The sequence below is a fragment of the Callithrix jacchus genome, chromosome 10 (assembly GCF_049354715.1).
Source record: "Callithrix jacchus isolate 240 chromosome 10, calJac240_pri, whole genome shotgun sequence".
In the NCBI taxonomy this organism is placed as follows: Eukaryota; Metazoa; Chordata; class Mammalia; order Primates; family Cebidae; genus Callithrix; species Callithrix jacchus.
Window position 1 is genome coordinate 57481136 of NC_133511.1, and position 19521 is coordinate 57500656.

At 41.1% G+C, this 19521-nt stretch overlaps 1 protein-coding gene and 1 pseudogene across 3 annotated transcripts in view; both read left to right on the top strand.

Moving 5' to 3' along the window:
- PRCP (prolylcarboxypeptidase) overlaps positions 1 to 19521 on the top strand; it is an 80633-nt gene that overhangs the window by 16401 nt on the left and 44711 nt on the right. The gene's annotated exons all lie outside the window — the stretch shown is intronic.
- On the top strand, positions 17421 to 18573 carry LOC144578092 (cytochrome c1, heme protein, mitochondrial pseudogene; annotated as a pseudogene).

A 19521-nucleotide genomic window follows, 5' to 3' on the forward strand; every position in this document is an offset into this window, starting at 1 on the left:
GGTGGCTCACACCTGTAATTCCAGCACTTTGAAAGGCTGAGGTAGGAGGATCGCTTGAGACCAGGAGTTTGAGAATAGCATAAGCAACAAAGCAAGACCCTGTCTTTAAAAAAATATAAAAATTAGCCAGGCATGGTGGTATGCACCTATGTTCTCAGCTACTTGGGAGGCTGATGGAGGAGGATCACTTGAGCCTAGGAGGTTGAGGCTGCAGTGAGCTATGATTGCACCACTGTACTCCAGCATGGGTGACAGAATGAGACCCTGTCAAAAAAAAGAAAAAAAAAAGAAAAAAATTCGTGTAGTTCATGGCTGATTTAGAGATATTAACCCATATTAAATAGCAATAAAGTTGAGGATAAGGAGAATTTTATTTCTCCTAATATTAGGTTGGGTAATTTTGGACAGCAAAAATATAATGGAGGTTTCAATTATACAGAAATTTCTTCTGACTTTGACTTTGTGTGACAGAAAGAAGAGTTAAATTGATGGAAACTATGTTAGCATCAGAAGGGGGCTATGAAAACTTCTAAGATAAAACTATGAGTTCTTTTGGGTAGCTCTGTATATTGAGATGTTAAGAGACCTCCATTGACTATCACAAAAACGTCCTATCCAAGGGAATAAAGGAGGATATATTGGTGAGGCAGGAGTAAAGTTTCTACTATGGAACTTTGTCCCTGAAAGCTTGGTGCTCAGTACACGAGCAGATTATCCATTTTAAGCTTTCCCAATAGTCTGTGTATAAAATTTGACTTAGAATAAGTTACATAGTTTGTGTAAAAGTCGCTGCATGGACTGGTCACTGCCATATATTTAACTTTCACTCTTGGAAGAGTGGAAGGTCCTTGCATGTCCCTGTCTTGTATTCTGATGTTGAAAGATTAGGGAGTCAAAACCAGTTAACTACTAAAGTATTTTGTTTTCTTTAAAAGCCTGGAGACTAGTCTTATTTTTAGCATGTTGTTTAGACTAAAAATACTATTCTTCTTATTTAATAAAGTGTATAATTTAAAAGGATATTAGACTGAAAATTTAAGCTAGTCTCCTTAACCACATTTATGAAAAGCCTGGCTGTTTGGACCATGGTTGTAGTTGTATTATTCTGCCATTTAAGGGGAATAAATAGTCCTTTGAGATGTGGATTTATAATCTTCAGCATATGGAACAATGAAAGTGATATCACAGATTATTTAAAAAGTAAAATATCCAAAGCACTCATGTTATATTTCTGCAATATATACTATTCCTCATAGCTGTTATTTATACAATTATGAATATATATTACACATGTCATAGCATTGGTGACTGTAACTGAAGAGAAAGGGAAAAAAAAGCATATCATATACCAGGACACATGGTATCTGGTGTATAAGAGGTTCTCACTATCACCAAAACACTGTCCTGTTTCTGTTTTCTGTTCCAAGATAGCTGCCATTAAAAAAATAATTTTACTTTGCAAGCCATCATTTTTTAAGTGACCACGGAGAACAGATTGCCAAAGTTTTAAATTATATTTTTTCTCTCACATGACAATATTAAGCACTGATGACATTTATTGTATATATTTATGCATGTGTTTGAACTGGGAGGTGTGTGCTAGTAACACCTTGCAAAATATATTAGTAATAAATCAAGCCCTTACTTCCTGCTGGCCCCTTCTGGGTACTTGCACACATGTATTATCCAACTAAATCATTACAACACCCCTCCGGTAGGTGTTATTTTTTCATTCTGCATTTGAGAAAACAAGCCCAGAACCATGAACTTGGTTAAGTAGCTAATAAATGGCCAAGTTGGCACCAAAAGTCAGGTCTGTCTGCAAATTCCCTTATCTTTCCACTACATCAGAACATTCGTGGTCTTCAGAAGGAGGAAAAAACAAAGGTTTTAAAAGGTACCCTTGGTAGAGATTAAATTTTATTAGTGCAAAAGTATGTATGTTTATGTGTTTAAGACCTGACACAACTGGATTTTTTGTAGTTGTTGTTGAGACAGGCTCTCACTCTGTCTCCCGGGTTGGAGTACAGTGGTGTGATCATAGCTCACTGCAGCCTTGATGTCCCGGGCTCAATCGATCCTCCCATCTCCTGAGTAGCTTCCTGAGTAGCCTGACTACAGGTATACCTATCATCCCAGCTAATTTTTGTATTTTTTGTAGAGATGGGGTTTCTACAGTTTACCTGGGTTGGTCTTGAACTCCTAGGCTCAAGTGATCCTCCTACCCTGGCCTCCCAAAGTTCTGGGATTACAGGCCTGAGCCACCATGCCCAGCGTAAATGGCATTTTTGATAAGTTTTCCTGATGGCATATGACTAGTATGTTTGGCCAGCATCATTGTGATTGAATAACCTAATTTAAACCAGGAACTACAACCCAAACAATGGCTGTGATTCAGCAGATAGGAAAGTAAGGAAGTACTTCATTTGTCAGTGAGTTTATATTTTTATGCAGTTTGAACTATGGGTCGTGCTGCAGACACTGTCCTTTAAAACTGTCGGAAATCTCTGCCTCTTCCTGAGCACTGATGGCCTCTTCCTTTGAGGGAGCAGCTCATACACCAATTTTGGAAAGCAGCAGCGATGACTCCCTTCTCCTTGGCGTTGAGTGCTTCCTTCCTCTTGAACAACTGGCTCTAGATGACAGTGACCAGTGCAGACTAAAACAGGCTATCGGTTTGCCTTTTTATGTAGTCTAATTTCTAAAAAACAACAACCCTTTAAAAGAGATGGGCATTTATACTTACCAACCACCTGTGATTTCATTAAGCAACCTTGGGTCACACTCATCTGTGCATTTGAGAGGCCTTCAGCAGCACCAAGTCTCATCTTTGGTTACACACATCTAAAAAGTGCAGGCAACACTACTTGATGTTGTGAATTCTTTTTTATGTGCTTCCTTTTTAAATTCCAAACTTAGTGACCCCTTTTTTCCGTGATATCTTGAATGCCCATCCCTTGCTTAGCTAGGGTAGGCTTAGACAATGCAAATATATTTTAGAATCAACCTTTAAAAACATAATTAAATAAATCTGCTAGAAAACTCTAATATTTATTATTTATTGTTATTATTGACACTGTGTGTCAGACATTACACATTAGTCATCTCATTTTGTACACAGTATATTGGGATGTGGCTTATATAGTGCTGCTGTCAGCTTGGAATGGTTTATCTTCCTCTTTTCCTTCCCTAGCAAACTCCTGTTCATCTTTTGCTGCTTAAGTCTTGTATCACCTTCTCTTGTTAGGAACTGCTTTGCCTCACTCCCATGGGCTGGGTAACTGACTACTATCCTCTTTGAGCCTCTTACTACTTTATAGATAATTTGATGATGCTACTCTGGATTGCATTGCTTTATTTATATGTTGGTGTCCCATTGGACTGTGAGCGGCCTGAATTACACCCATCAATGTATCAGTGTGTGCCCTCATTAGCCCTTCAAATAACTAGCTCAAGCAGAATTTATTCTTACTACCATTAGTACTTGGTTTAGTCAACAGTCTGCCAGTATTATACTACCAATATGGCTTAGACACTGTCCAGTCAGAACAGAAGCTAGTCATGGAGCTAAGGCTTTTTGAAGTACCATGGTTCTTTAGGTCTGGAGATCTAAAAAAGGAACTGGGGCATTAGGGAAGGGTGTGTGTGTGTGTGGTGGTGTTGCACAGGTAGTTTTTCACCAACTAGTATGGAAGTATTTCAGTATTTCAAGAACTGGCTCAGCATCAGCTTTGGTCCTCCCAGGTAGGGAGTACCTAAAGAATAGGATTCTGCTTGTACTGCTTCGTGTCCCTAATATGGATATCTCAGTGTAATTCAGGTGTCCAAAACAGGTTAAACTTCTACAGCAGATGTTAATGTTATTACCTAACACTTTTTAAAACTCCTCTGAATTTTTCACATTACTGTTAACGGTACTGCAGTTGATCCTGGAACAACATGCGTTTGAACAGATTCACTTACACACATTTTGTTTCAATACATCTGTCTGTCTCCCCTTTTACCTCCTCCACTTCTGCCTCTGCCATCCTTGAAACAGTAAGACCAACTCCTCTTCCTCCTCCTCCTGTTCAGCCTTCTCAAAGTGAAGATGAGGATAAAACCTTTATGATGATCCACTTTCACTTAATGAATAATAATTATATTTTCTGTTCCTTAAGATTTTCTTAATAACATTTTTCTCTAGCTTATTTTGATAAGAGTATGGAATATAATACATATACAAAATATGTGTTAATTGACTTTGTTATCAGTAAGGCTTCTGGTCAAGAGTATTCTCTTAAGTTTCTGTGAGTCAAAGGTTATAGGAGTATTTTTTGACTGTGTGGGTTGTGGAGGATGGGTAGGTGCTCCTAATCCCCCTGTTGTTCAAGGGTCAGTTGTACCCTCCTGTTCACATGGGATAGAAAACTTTGGAATTTTCTGGTTCTCTCACCTTCACATCTAAACCAAAATCCAGTCAATCACCAAGACCTTTCCAAGATTCCTTCCTAGTTTCTGCTCCTTCTTTGCTTTCCCAGGGTTACCAGTTTGTACCATATAATTCCAGGCTAACTTAATCATAGCCCCTTCAGTCCCTCTGTTTAAAAGAATAGAGCTTCAGTCCAGGCCAGCTGGCACCATGGTTCTCCTCTCCTTTTTTCCACTCCAGGCTTTACAGGGTCCTGCTTAAACCCTACATCTTCAGAGAAACCTTCCTGTGCTGACTCAGCCCAGCAGGGGCTGTTCTTCCCTCAGGTTCCCTAGTACTTACTATCTGTAGCACGCATTGGATGTTAACAGTGCTTTACTTTGTGAGACTGCCTGAACCGTAATTACATCTTCAAATGACACTGAACAGGTGGTTGTCCCTCAAGTAGAGAGCACACGTGCCCACTAAGTGAGAATTAATACACTCACAGGGGCATAATGGTTCAGGCCACTCAGTTTTTTTTTTTTTTTTTTTTTGAGACAGGGTCTCACTCTGTTGCCCAGGCTGGGGTGCAGTGGCACAATCTTGGCTCACTGCAACCTCCACCTCCTGGGTTCAAATGATTCTCCTGCCTCAGCCTCCTGAGTAGCTGGGAATACAGGTGCATGCTACCACACTCAGCTAATTATTTGTATTTTTAGTAGAGTCGGGATTTCACCGGGCTAGCCAGGATGGTCTTGATCTCCTGACCTTGTGATCCGCCTGCCTTGGCCTCCCAAAGTGCTGGGGTTACAGGTTACAGGCATGAGCCAGACTGTATTTTTAAAATTTCTTAATAGAAATAAGTTCAAATTCTGTAGCTTGGTTGCTGAATAGCATGACATTTTGTCAAAGAAAAATACTGACCATGATCCACTAAATGAATTCCTAACCTGCTAATGGATCACAACCTCCATTTTATAAAACCCTGATCTAGACCACAAAGGCCTTAAAAAGAAGAGTGTTTCTCTCATAATGGAAAGGTAAGACCTAGAAGCAAAAGCTTTTACTATGAGTATAAAGTATTGCAAGAGAGGTATAAATCATGCAAGTTTAGAGGAGGGAAAATTGCACAGTGAAAACGACTTCCTATTGTAGGAAGATGGTTCTCTGTTTGTGGAAGAAGGTACTTGGCAGTGGCTTGGCAGTTTATAGGTTTTTTTCCCTTGAAAATTAAGTCATTCCTTGCAGAGGGTTTTTTCCTTCCATAAGGGCAGGTGGGAAAAACATGCATTAATTCCTGCTCTCTAGTTTTCCTTAGGCTTTTATTTATTCACCATCTTGTTTTCCTTCTCACTATTTTTGCTCTTGTATAACAGCAGGGCTTGTTGAGGTTTTCTGATTTGGACTGTGTTTCTAAACACTAAAATCAGCAAAGCAGTATAACATAAAGGAGATTTATCTTTTGTTTAATACTCATTGTTTTGAGATGATCAAAAAACAATTTAAAAATGGAAAGTTCTAGAAAGTACTATGCCATGGGATGAAAACATCATCACTTGCAAATGGCTATAATTATCTTTTAATTGTAGGCTGCTAGCATTATGGTTTTAAAGGGAAGGAATGTCCTATAGTAAATAGTAGTGACAGATTATAATTATTATCCCTGAGTCAGTTTCTCTCCAAATGTGCTGTTTGGTTTTCATTGATTATTTTTTCCTTAGTGAAATGAGTCTTTGTGGTAAAGCTTTTCTTGGTTATATTCTTTGTGGCAATTTTCCATTGTAGGAGATCCTTTATTTGAAGGCTATCTAAAATTATTTTTATTGCCTAAATTAGGACAGAATTGTACCTGGAGAAAATGGATCATCAAACACCTTTTTTACGTTCTTCAGGGTCACATGCTGTATTAGTCTGTTTTCATACAGCTGATAAAGACATACCCGAGACTGGGAAGAAAAAGTGGTTTAATTGTTCTTGCAATTCCACATGGCTGGGGAGGCCTCAGAATCATGGTGGGAGGCAAAAGGCACTTCTAATATGGTAGGAGCAAGAAAAAATGGGGAAGAAGCAAAAGCAGAAACCTCTGATAAACCCATCAGATCTCATGAGACTTATTCACTATCATGAGAATAGCATGAGAACTGACCCCCATGATTCATTTACCTCCCCCGGGTCCCTCCCACAACATGTGGGAATTCTGGGAGATACAATTCAAGTTGAGATTTGGGTGGGGACACAACCAAACCATATTGTATCCCCCCTGGCCCCTCCAAATCTCATGTCCTCACATTTCAAAACCAATCATTCCTTCCCTGCAGTCCCCCAAAGTCTTAACTCATTTCAGGAGTGACCCAAAAATCCACAGTCCAAAGTCTCATCTGAGAGAAGGCAAGTCCCTTCCACCTATGAGCCTGTAAAATCAAAAGTAAGCTAGTTACTTTCTGGATACAATGGGGGTGTATGTATTGGGTAAATACACCATTCCAAGTGGGAGAAATTGGCCAAAACAAAGAGGTTTTAAGCCCCATGCAACTCTGAAATCCAGTGGACAGTCAAATTTTAAAGCTCCAAAATGATCTCCTTTGACTCCTAGTCTAACATCCACATCACACTGATGCAAGAGGTGGGTTCCCATGGTCTTGGACAGCTCTGTCCCTGTGGCTTTGCGGAGTACAGCTTCCCTCCCAGCTGCTTTCACTGGCTGGCATTAAGTGTCTGTGGTTTTTCCAGGCTCATGGTGCAAGCTGTCAGAGGGTCTATCATTTTGGGGTCTGGAGGACAGTGGCCCTCTTCTGACAGCTCCACTAGGCAGTGCCCCAGTAGGGGGCTCTGACCCCACATTCCCTTCCGCACTGTCCTAGCAGAGGTTCTCCATGAGGGTTACACCCCTGCAGCAAACTTTTGCCTAGGTATCCAGGCGTTTCTATACATCTTCTGAAATCTAGGTAGAGGTTCTCAAACCTCAATTCTTCTGTGCACCTGCAGACCACGTGGAAGCTGCTAAGGCTTGGGGCTTCCACCCTCTGAAGCCACAGCCTGAGCTCTATGTTGGCCCCTTTCAGCCATGGCTGTAGTGGCTGGGACACAAGGCACCCAGTCCCTAGGCTGCACACAGCATGGGGACCCTGGGCCCAGCTCACAAAACCACATTTTTCTCCTGGGGCTCTGGGCCTGTGATGGGAGCGGCTGCCGTGAAGCTCTCTGACATGGTCTGGAGACATTTTCTCCTGTGCTTTTGGGGATTAACATTAGGCTTCTTGCTATTTATGTAGATTTCTGTAGCCAGCTTGAATTTGTCTTCAGAAAATGGGTTTCTCTTTTCTACTGCGTTGTCAGGCTGCACATTTTCTGAACTTTTATGCTCTATTTCCCTTTTAAAATGGAATGCCTTTAACAGCACCTAAGTCACATTTTGAATTCTTTGCTCTTTAGAAATTTCTTCTGCCAGATACCCTAAATCATGTCTTTCAAGTTTAAAGTTTCACAAATCTCTAGGGCAGGGCAAAATGCCACCAGTCTCTGCTAAAACATAGCAAGAGTCACCTTTGATCTAGTTTCCAACAAGTTACTTATCTCCATCTGAGACCACCTTAGCCTGGACCTTATTGTTTGTATTACTATCAGCATTTTTGTCAAAGCCATTCAACAAGTCTCTAGGAGGTTCCAAACTTTCCCACATTTTCCTGTTTTATTCTCAGCTCTCCAAACTGTTCCAACCTCTGCCTGTTATGCATTTCCAAAGTCGCGTCCACATTTTCAGGTATCTTTTCAGTAATGCCCCACTCTACTGGTACCAATTTACTCTGTTAATCCATTTTAACGCGGCTGATAAAGACATACCTGAGACTGGGAAGAAAAAGAGGTTTAATCGGACTTTCGGTTCCACATGGCTGGGGAGGCCTCAGAATCATAGCAGGAGGCAAAAGATGCTTCTTACATGGGGCAGCAAGAGAAAATGAGGAGGAAGCAAAAGTAGAAACCCCTGATAAACTTGTCAGATTTTGTGAGACTCACTATCATGAGACATAAAAAGACTGGCCCCCATGTTTCAATAACCTCCTGGGTCCTTCCCACAATACGTGGGAATTCTGGGAGATAGAATTCAAGTTGAGATTTGGGTTGGGACACAGCAAAACTATATCATGTGCCATCTGTAAAAATATACGTATGGTTGTAATATACTTTTGTGTGTGTTTTGTTTAATACCACAATATAAAGTTACTTATGGCTATCAGTCACTGGGAGTATTTGTTGAGCCTTTGCTGTGGTCAGAAATTTGTACATACGCCACCTTGAATACTTGCAACCTTGTAAGTATTAGTTATTAGTTTTCCCTTTTGTAGATGAAGCAATTGAGTACTGAGATGTGAAATAGCTTTCTGAAAATCACCTAGCTGGAAAGCGGCACAATCAGCATTTCAACGTGGGAGTTTTAGGCTATAGAGCTGGGCTATTTTCACTGTACTGAGCCAACCTTCAAAACTGTGACAGCACAGTATGGTGGCAACTGTGCTGGAAGATGTTACAGGATCAGAGAAGGAGCATTCTCCTTTGGGCCTGGGGTTGTCCTAGAAAACTTTGCAGAGGGGACAGCACTTGAGTGGGCATTTTTAGGATGAGGTAGTAATTTTTTTGCAATGATGTGAGAGAGGAAGGCATTCCACGCAGGAGGAAATCCATGTAGAGAAGCCCGGAAACTTGAGAAAGCATATGTCCAGAAACTTTCTGGAATATGAAGTGGGAGAGGGCCATGTGGTAGAAGATGAGGCTGGAAACAAGGTGAGCAGAGTGCCAGGACAGATGTTATCAGCTTCTCTGAGTTTGCCTTCCCGAAGGCCTTCGGTACCAGTGGTTGGTTGAGTTGTGTCTCCTCCTGGCTGCCATAACAATCACCCTGTTCTCACCTACATTTGTAATGCGCATTCCTTGTATAGAAATAATTTCTCGCTTGCTTGTGGACCTGTGGCCTCCTTGAGAGCAAAAAATAAGGCTTTTATTCTTGTATCCAGTGTAGCCAGGCACATAGAGAAAGCACTCAGGAAATGGTGGGACGATGAAAGGGCCTTATCTTTGCTGAAGAGTCTCAGTATTAATTATAATCAACTGTGTGTTTACTGCTTTTCTACCTTTCAAGGTTGAGTTGGATTTTAACAGGGTAATCATAGGATCTGTTCACATTTCTGAGGCTAACACACCTCTGATAGAAAGAAAACAGAGTCTTACTGCTGGCCTCATGGCATACAGCAGAGTTAACTGGTATAGTCTTAAGTTCAGGTGAGGTCACTTGGTCTTCAGGTGTCACAACATACTTCTCACTTCTCCCAGTTCAACTCAGGAGTCATTGATGTAGCAAGGCCTGTGCATGTTGTGTTTTGTACTGTGTGCACTGGAAAGTGGCACAATAAGCATTTCAACGTGGGAGTTTAAGGCTACAGAGCTGGGCTCTTTTCACTGTACTGAGCCAACCTAGGTACAGAGATGAGCCAGAAAGGGAGAGGCAGTGGGGCATGGTGGGGAAAACACAGCCTCTCTACTCCGTAAGGTTCCTCTGAAGAACAAAGGAGATTATTTACATAGAGTCCTAGTTCAGCCTTTACACTATTCACAGGGGCAGGAGGAAATAACACACATGGTATGATAAATTGATTCTAACTTTTTAAATATGGGTTTTTGACAGTTTTGCAGTTTGTAATTGTATGGCAGTTACAAGACATGTATGTATAAATAACTATAGTGAAAGGCTACATTTGAAAAGAATATAATATAGCTAAAATACCATGAAAACACAAAGAAAGCAGGAATGCTTCATGAAGGGAGTGGTGTTGAATAGAACCCCCAGGTCCTTTCACAGGATAGATGGCTAGATGGCTGTGGGGATTAAAGGTGTAACTATTGCCTGCTCGAAGACTTCTTTTCTGACCACCCTATTAAAAGTCGATCTGCCTCTGTTATTCTCTATCAGAATAAAACCTGTACCATTAGTTTCCTCTTTTTGAGACAGGGTCTCACTCTGTTACCCAGACTGGAGTCCAGTGTTGCAATCAGCTCACTGCAGCCTTGACTTCCTGGGCTAAGGTGATCTTCCCACTTCATCCTCCTGAGTGGCTGATACCACAGGTGCATGCCATCATGCCATGCTAATTTTTGTGTTTTTTGAAGAGAAAGGGTTTTGCCACGTTGCCCAGGCTGGTCTCGAACTCCTTGGCTCAAGTGATCTGCCGGCCTTGGCCTCCCAAAGTCCTGGGATCACAGGTTGAGCCACTGCACCCAGGTAAAACCTGTACAATTAGTTTCTAAGTTCTTATTTGTGTGTTTGCTTGTTTGTTTTCTGTTTCTTATTGTCTGTTGCCATACTATAAGCCCTGTGAGGGCAGTGACCATATCTAGCTTGTTCACTCTTGTAACTCTAGAACTTATCCCATGATGGGCACTCAAGAAATACACATCCTACTAGCTCTGGGAAGATGTTGATTATCTGGTGATGTGGTGGCAAAAGCACCTGAAAGTAATCAAAGGAAGCCACTTAGTTACATTTGAACTTGCTGTTATTGTTCTGAGCTTTTTGGTTTCTGCTGAGGATATCCTTTTCCCTTCCTTTATCTTTTTTACAGCGCCATTATCATTTAGACCGGATGAATGTGCAAAACAATGAGCAGTCTGTAGTGTGTGTCTTTAAGATAATGATAAAAAGGTCCCCGGAGGACATTTTATAGTGAAATCAGTACTGCAAATTTGATGTTGGAGTTTCCAGGGAGGAAAAAACTTAGACGTTACTTTCCTCAGCTGCTTCCTTTTGTGGATGCTATTCATGTGGGGATTTTGTAAAGTTTAATTTTCCAGAGTGTTTTAACATAATGTATTTTTTAATGTGATAAAAATATTTTAAAGCAGTCTCTGAAAAGAGGTTGTAGGTTTTCTGTTACAGTGGTTCTCACGAAATGATTCACAGAAGATTCTCCATGGAGGAGGAAAAGTTGTATCTTAGCATTATGTTGTAATACTATGTTTGTATGTGCTTTTTCTTTTTAAAAAATGTAGTTTAATAGTTCATCAGAGGTAACCAGTGAAGATTGTGGCCGCTGATGTCTTTTATCTCATTAGGGTGGAACAGGACCAGTTGAGAACAATTAGTTTATTACCTTCTATCAATTTCTTTAACAGGTTTTGGAGAAAAAGGTTAGCAATAGAATATGCTTTATTGACTTCTATTAAGTGCTGGGGGGAGCGTGATGGCCTTGAAACTCTTTTGCCAATTTAGTGGGGCATTTAGTGTTCAGAATGCCTACTGTCAGGGCCAGTGCAGAATCTGTTATAAATGGGCTACAGTGGTGACTAAAAAGACTTCCTTTTGTTGATTGTTGTTAAACAAATACTGCTGGTGTCATATATTCCGTCCTTTATTGAGATCTTTCTTGGGTGTATTATGATATTGGAAATTAAACATTGTTATATAGGTAAAATATGTAGGAATTTAAGAGGGACCAACCTTGGCTTGAAGCCTGGCTTGTTCTCATAATCATGTGCCATGCGGACCTTTCGATAGCTTTCTACTTATTCTCTTTCTTTTTTTTTCTTTTAAAAATTTTCCTCTAGGCCATCTTCCACAGAACAGGTAAGCTGATCTTTTTTTTCCTTTTCTTTTTTTTTTTTTCAGAATGAGTTTTAAAACTCTTGAAGGCTTCCTATTGCCCTTAAATTATATTCAGACTCCCTATCATAGCCCACTTAGCTCTAAGCCTCATCCAGTGCCATTCTCTTTGGTCTTACCTCTGTTTCTACATTAAGCTCTTTCTGGTCTCTGGCTCTTTGTTTTTTCTGTTTCTTTTTTCTAGAGTTCTTTCCTTGTCTGGCTCCTTCAGGCTTCAGTTCCAGTGCCACCTCCATAGAGAGGCCTTCTGTATTAGTTTCTTAGGGCTGCAGAGTATCACAAACTGGGAGGCTTCAAACAAAATAAATTCATCTTCTGACTTCCAGGGGCCAGAAGTCCAAACTCAGGGTGTCAGCAGGACTGGTTACTTCTTGGGGACTCTTAGGGAGAGTCTGATTTGTACCCCTTGCTAAGCTTCTTCTGGCTGTTGGCAGTCTTTGGTGTTCTTTTGCTCGCAGCTGCATGACTCCAATCACTGCTTCCATTGTCACATGGCCATCTTGCTTCTGTGCATCTGTTCTTCACATGGCATTCTTCTCTCTGTGCCTGTCTCTTTGTATCTTCTTTTAAGAACATTAGTCATATTGGATTAAGGGCCTACCCTTCTCCAGCATGACCTCATCTTAATTAGTGACATCTGCAGTGATCCTATTTTTAAATAAAGTCACATTCTGAAGTTCCAGGAAGGACATGAATTTTGGGGGGATGCTCTTCAACCCAGTATACCTACCTGACTTTCAATTTAAAGTAGGCTGTGTTATTGGAGCTATATAGTAGTCCTCCCTTCTTTATGGTGGATAAGTTCTAATACCCACAGTGGATGCCAGAGATGTGGGTTAGTACCGAACCCTATATATACTATGTTTTTTCCTATACATACATTCCTGTGATAAAGTTTTATTTATAAATTAGGCACAATAAAAGATTAACAACAATTATGACAAATTATATGAATGAAGAGTAAACAATTATGACACATTATGTGAATGCATAGTCTCTCTCTCTCTCTCAAAATATCTTGTTGTACTGTACTCACCTATTTTCTGACCATGGTTGACTATGGGTACCTGAAACTGCAGAAAGTAAAACCATGGATAAGGTCTGTAAACTTACTCACCGACTATTCCTGGCCAGTGGTGAGCAAGGCACTTCATTAGACCACATGTTACATATTGTACTCAGCTCTGGGCACACCATTTGTAAGAGAGAATGTTGATTGATCCAGAGTGTCAGCAGGGTTAGGAGGACTTTAGATTATGTTGTTATATGGGAAGTAGTAAGAATTGGGGTTGCTTAGTTGGAGAACAGAAGATTTGTGAAGTCATCACAGCTCGCTGCAGGAGGAGGGATAGTATGCAAGATTGGATTGTAAGTTACATAGATCACAGGTCTGAACTCCCGTACATGAGAAACATGGTTTTGCCTTTTTTGGGCTTTGAGGAGTCTTTGTCCTTTTATATTATACCACCAGATACCAGAGGAGTCTTTGTCCTTTTATATTATACCACCAGATACCAGCTTCAGTCTCTCAGAAGATGTGATGTAGTTATAACAGTGGTATCTTGAGAACATTTTGCATGTATAGATACATTCAGAATAGTCCAGGTGTGGTGGCTCTTATCTATAATCCTAGCACTTTGGGAGGCTGAGGCAGGTGGATCACTTCAGGTCAGGAGTTTGCGAGCAGCCTGGGCAACCTGGCAAAACCCCGTCTCTATTAATACTATAAAAATTAGCTGGGCATGGTGGGGTGTGCCCATAGTCCCACTACTTGGGAGACTGAGGCATGAGAATCAGTTGAACCCGGGAGGCGAAGGCTGTATGAGCCAAGGTTGTGCCACTGCACTCCACCTGGGTGACAGAGCAAGAGTCTGTCTCAAAAAAAAAAAAAAAAAAAAAAAGATTCAGAACAATAGATTATAAAGGAAGGAAAACAATAGTAATACATCATCTTATGTTTAACAAAACAGAAGAATATAAATTTGTAAGGCTTTGATGATATGTAACCTTATTTTTATAAGATTATATTGAAATGTTTATATATCATATATATGAGTTCTGGCAAGATTATTTACTCCTTAAAATAGAATAAATACAACATGGTTTAGATTGCCTTGCAAATCAGCAAACAGATTATGGCAGCATTTGTCTGTGGTGGACAGGACCTCATAGCTCTGGATATATTCAGGGCTGCATGGAGATAGGAATGACCTTACTTCTCTCGCCCCCTGTCCTCTGTCACAACCCCTTTATGGAATTCTTATCTTAGAAACGTATCTGCTCCTGCTTCTGGGTTGTGAATCCCTGCTAAGCAAGCTCATATGTAGGCAGGTAATTGTGCCTACAAATTCAGTCTCCAGCCTCAGGAACTTTATGGAGGCCTAGGCATCAGGTTTTCCTTTCATGCTACACTTTTACCTTTGTCTTTAAATCATTGCCTTCCTGGGCTCTCTTTTACTATCTCTTTTTAATAGATTACCTTGTCCCTCTACTTCATTGACTAGAAACTAAGGTGTTTTATGAGGGACATTTTAACTAGAACCCTTTCTAATTAGTTTTCCTCCCTTGCTAGTTAGAGAGAACTCCTGCAGCCATCTGTTTCCCAGTGGAGAAGGGGTTCCTTGTCCTCCTCAAGTCAGATCCTTCTGTTGGTGCTGTTGACCCCATTCCCTCCTTCCTCCCCAGGATCTCGCAGCATCACATATCCCTCACTTACCTATTTTCTCAACTATTCCCTCCAATTACTTTTTGTCCTAGGGCATTGTACCTCTCCCCTGTTTCTTCCTTCTTAGAACTCTGTTGTTGGAAAAACATATTTTACACTTTGATCAAATTAACATTTCGCAGCACATGTGGGTTTACCAAACACTAGTATGCTGCTGAATGAGCTGCTATGTTGTATATTTTACAGATAACTGTTACTCAGGTAGTTATTGTGTCCTGGCTGACAGCCTTGACTTTAAACTCCTTTCCAGTCTTAAAAACTTTGACTTATAACTCTATCATAAGATCAAGTCTATTTTAGGTAATATACTTTGGGAAAATGCTGATTAGTTCTTCTCCTGCAGCCCCTGCAATGCTGGCCTTCTGTCCATATTATTTATAGTTATTTATTACCGTTCTGTCACCCAGCAGAAGGCATGCATTTCCTGCCTCCTCAGCAGGACAAACTTATGGGTTGGCCTTAGATTTTAGGCTTGGATTCTCCCTTAGGCATGTGATTTGTCAGTGGGCAAAAGGCACTGTTGTGCAACTCTTCCAAAGCTAGGAACAGATCCACTTTGGGTCTGCACAATAAATGAACCTGCACAAACTTGACCTTGGGAACTTTGCTTTCCATTCTCAGTTCTGTTTTTATACCAACTGCAGAGCCACGATGCATGCATGCATTTATTCTCAATATATTCATCGGTCTTCTACTGTATACCAGGCCTTATTCCAATCACTGTGGACTCAGCAGTGGACAAAACAGACAAAAGTCTCTGCCTAGTTGAGTTTATTTCCAGTGGATGTTTTTTATTTCCTGTTGGTTTAGAGAAATAATCTTGGATTTCAGCTAAGTTTCTTCCTTCCCTTTCTCCCCCCCTTCCTTCCTTTCTTCCTTCTTACTTGTCTTGTTTCTCTTCTCTTCCTTTCCTTTCTTCTTTCTCTCTACCTTTTTCTTTCTTTCTTTCTTTCTTTTCTTGAGACAGAGTCTTGCTGTGTTGGCCAGGCTGGAGTGCAGTGGCATGATCATAGTTCCTTGAACTCCTGGGTTCAAGGGATCCTCCTGTCTCAGCCTCCTGAGTAGTTAGGACTACGGACATGTACCACCACACCCAACTTTTATATATATATATGTATATTATATATATACATGTATATATATTTTATATATATGTATATTATATATAATATACATATATACAAAATATATATACATGTATATATAATATACATATATACATGTATATATATAATATACATATATATTATATTATATATATATATATATATATAGAGAGAGAGAGAGAGAGAGAGATAATGAGAGAGAGAGAGAAAGAGAGAGTTTGTTTTTTGTAGAGATAGTGTCTTGCTATGTTGTCCAGGCTGGTCTTGAACTCCTGGGCTCAAGTGATCCTAGCACCTTGGCCTCCCAAAGTGTTGGAATTACAGGTGTGAGCCACTGTGCCTGGCCTAGGTTTTTCTTTTTCTTTTTCTTTTCCTTTTTTTTTTTTTTTTGAGACAGAGTCTTGCTTTGTCACCCAGGTGGGAGTGCAGTGGTGTGATCTCAGCTTACTGAAACTTCTGCCTCCCAGGTTCAAGGGATTCACCAGCCTCAGTCTCCAGAGTAACTGGGATTGCTGGCGTGTACCACCACGCCCAGCTAATTTTTTGTATTTTTGTGGAGATGGGGTTTTGTCATGTTGGCCAGGCTGGTCTTGAACTCCTGGCCTCAACTTGCTCCTCCCATGTCAGCCTCCCAAAGCGCTGGGATTACAGGCATGAGCCACCATGGCAGCCCAGTGAGTCTAATCTCATCTCCCATGTCTTCCCCTCATAAACCTCTTGCCATAAAACAGCAGTTCCTGAATTTATGCTCATTCTGTATAGTTCATCATAGCTTTGCACGTATTTTTCTCCCTTTGCTTGAAATGCTCTTCTGTTTCTTCTGTATCTGAAAAAAAAAAAAATTCTTCTCTGTGTCGAAGTTCAGCTCAGACATTACTTCCTTGGTGCAGCCCTCTGTAATTTCCTCAGGCAGGATCACAGCTTTGGTTTGTGAGCTCCCACAGTGCTTTGCAAACAGAACTTAACCACACCACGGTCTGGTTGTTTACTAGCACATTCATCACTCCTGTTAGATTCAGAACTTGAGAAATGGAATTGTATCTTAGTTTCTTTCTTAATACCTGCCTTTTTTTTGAGTACTCAATAAATATATATATATATATTTTTTTTTTTTAAATTTTTTATTGCATTTTAGGTTTTGGGGTACATGAGCAGAACATGCAAGACAGTTGCATAGGTACGCACATGGCAGTGTGCTTTGCTTCCCTTCTCCCCTTCACCCACATTTGGCATTTCTCCCCAGGCTATCCCTCCCCACCTCCCCCTCCCACTGGCCCTCCCCTTTTCCCCCCAATAGACCCCAGTGTTTAGTACTCCCCTCCCTGTGTCCATAATTCTCATTTTTCATCACCAGCCTATGAGAGAGAATATGCGGTGTTTCATTTTCTGTTCTTGTGTCAGTTTGCTGAGAATGATGTTCTCCAGATTCATCCATGTCCCTACAAACGACACAAACTCATCATTTCTGATTGCTGATAATATTCCATGGTGTATATGTGCCACATTTTCCCAATCCAGTCTGTCATCAATGGTCATTTGGGTTGATTCCAGGTCTTTGCTATTGTAAACAGTGCTGCAATGAACATTCATGTGCATGTGTCCTTATAGTAGAATAAATATTTTTAAATGAAAGAAAAATTTAATATTAATGTGACTTACTGCAATATAATTTACATATGAAATATATGCTGGGCCCGCAGGCTGCGGGGCTCCCGGGTGCGCGTGCCCAGGGTCTGCTGTGCAGAGCGCGCTCAGGCAGCTCCTGCTGCGGACACCTCAGGCAGTGTCCTTGTGGTAGAGGCCGGAAGGTGATGCTGTCAGCACTGGGCATGCTGGCGTCAGGGAGTGCGGGGCCGACCGTGGCTCCATTCTGCTGTGAGTGCCAGTGACCTGGAGCTGCATGCCCCCAGTTATCCGTGGTCTCACCGTGGCCTCATTTCTTCCTTATACCACACCAGCATCGGTAGGGGTTTTCAGGTATATAAGCAGGTGTGCTCTTCCTGCCACAGCATGGACTAAGTGGCTTACCGCCACCTGGTTGGCATGTACTACACTGAGGCTGAAGCTAAGGTGCTGGCTGAGGAGGTGGAGGTTCAAGATGGCCCCAGTGAAAATGGGGAGTTGTTCATGCGGCTAGGAAAGCTGTATGACTATTTCCCAAAACCATACCCCCACCCTGAGGCTGACCTCAGCTACACTGTGTGAGCTAGGGTTGGTGGTGAGGACTACATCTTTTTCCTGCTCATGGGCTACACTGCGAGCCACCCACCAGGGTGTCACTGCGGAGAGGTCTCTACTTCAACCCCTATTTTCCTGGCCAGGCCATTGGAATGGCCTCTCCCATCTACACAGATGTCCTGGAGTTTGACGATGGCACCCCAGCTGCCATGTCCCAGGTAGCCAAGGACGTGTGCACCTTCCAGTGCTGGGCATCTGAGCCAGAACATAAGCAACGAAAACACATGTGGCTCAAGATGTTGATGACGATGATGCTGCTGGTACCCCTCATCTACACCTTGAAGCGGCCTAAGTGGTCAGTCATGAAGAATTGGAAGCTGACATAGTATAGTGAAATAGAAATGTAAACATGTACCTTATAAAATATATATCTAAAATGAGATTTTAAATGTTTACCAATCTGTTTTTGAATGATCTTATTATACATATTAGAACAATGCATTATCCTAACTCCAGAATCCCCTCATTCTCTTTTACAGTCACTTTTCCCCTGCAATGGTAACCAATATCCTGGTTTCTGACAGCACAAATATTTTTCTTTTTTTAAATTTAAGATAGGGTTTCACCATGATGGCCAGGCTGGTCTTGAACTCCTGACCTCAGGTGATCCACCTACCTCGGCCTCCCAAAGTGCTAGGATTACAGGCGTGAGCCACCGTGCCCGGCTGACAGCACAAAATTTTTAACCATGACTTTAAAAAGAAGGGGGATGATTGCTCTGTTTCAGTTTTGTGAATATATACTTATTTAGAAAAGAAAGATTTAAAATAATTGGCATCTTTGTGTCTGTTTTTTAAACAAGAGTTTGGACTTGAGATATAAGTTTCCTTTCTGTCCTAAGATTTTATGAAACTTAGTTAAAACTTAACGAACCAGGTGTGGTGGTGTGTGCATTTAGTTCCAGCTACTCTCAGTCCTAGGAGAGAGGATCGCCTGAGCCCAGGAGTTCGAGGCTGCAGTGAGCTAAGATCGGGCCACTCTGCTTTACCTGGACCATAGAAGGATGATACCCCCATATCTTAAAAAACAAAAAACTTAATGGAGCTTTCCGACATTACTACTTGTGTAAGAGCGCCCTCTAGTGGTGTGACATTTCCTAAAATTTATATGCCGTTGTTTATTACAGCAAAACTTTATCTCTAATTTGGGAGCTTGAGCTGTGGCCAGGTAATTCTCTCAGTACAAAGCTTCCTGAAGCCATGGGAAGGCATTGATTATGTGGTGCTTTCACAGAGCAATTCGGCCAACAGATAGAATCTCCCTCTAATGAAACACTTAACACTGTTATTTGACAAAACATGTTATTTCTTGATTTACTGGAGCATTTTAGATATTCTCAAGGGCAGGATAGTTTCACCTTTGTTTTAGCAGTAAAGCAAAGAGTGTTTTGATTTCACAGCATTTTTATAAC